The following is a 1,160-nucleotide window of genomic DNA, read 5'->3' as shown; positions in this document are numbered from 1 at the left end:
TCTGAGCAATAACCCAACCCCACCCCTAGCATCATATCACATGCACTCTTCACACCAAATCAATCAAACAAATCTGCAATAATGCTCTGTGACAGATACCGGCTTCTAGGGAATGGTCAGAAAATATAACATAAAATATATATCATCCCCGGAATCCAAAGGATCTCGCAGGGGCTAAAATTGTTTTTAAGTGACTGATTAAAAGGCGTAAAAGTGATATTGTTTTAGCCATACCTAATTAAGTCCCCGGCAACACTCAGTCAAACCAATTTCATGCTCCCACGGTCTGACAAAGTGCCTAAATTGTTTACCATCTGTGGAAGAAGGGGGGAAAAAAGCGGTTCCGACGAGGACTCCACCATTAGCGGGGAGCGGCCGTGTTCCCGGAGAATTACGCCCGGGTGTTTAATGCGACTTGAACCGAGCCGAGCGCCATATGGCCGCGCGTACGCCAGCGTTCAGCGTCAGGCACCAGGCAGGAAGGGCGTTTCACAGGGAGAGGAACACAGTCATCAAACTGCATGGAGCACGTCCTCTAAGTACCCCAGACCAGCGGTACTCAATCTGTGGGCCGCGGGCCATTAGCGACCGCGGTGAGGGGACCAAATGGGAGGCATGATGGCCACGATCACTGTTTTATATTAAACATTTTGTTATTAAATGATGCTAACAAAACGTTATTACATCATCTGTATGATTCTGTTGCTAGTATGTTTGAAGACGTCAATTGCGAAATGGGAATTAGCATACTTTCTTTGACATGCTAATAGCAATGTACACATGTTAACACAATGTTTGTTTGGTTCAGGACCAAAGGTGCATCCACAAGTGGGTGAGGACATGTGAGGGATTGCGGGAACCCCCCCCCCCCCCTATTAATTTAGTATTATCATATATTTATTTATCATATATTAATTGTATAAATGTTTTTTTTTTCCCAGATGAAAGGTCCATTTAATGAGGGCCACTATTAAGAGCGGGTATCTGCATATGTAACACATTAGTTTCCCTCCTTTGCTGCCGTGGTTGATAAGGAGTGGGACGGGGTGTTGTTCACCAGCGGTTCCTGGTTCTTATCGTGGTGTCACAGTGTTACACTCTTCCCCCGGCTGCGCCGCACAGGGTTTGGCACAATTAATCCACCGCCGGAGCCATTCTTC

Source organism: Pollachius pollachius, assembly GCF_949987615.1.
Source record: "Pollachius pollachius genome assembly, chromosome: 17".
Taxonomy (NCBI): Eukaryota; Metazoa; Chordata; class Actinopteri; order Gadiformes; family Gadidae; genus Pollachius; species Pollachius pollachius.
The sequence above is the reverse complement of the archived record's forward strand: the minus strand, read 5'-3'. Positions refer to the sequence as shown.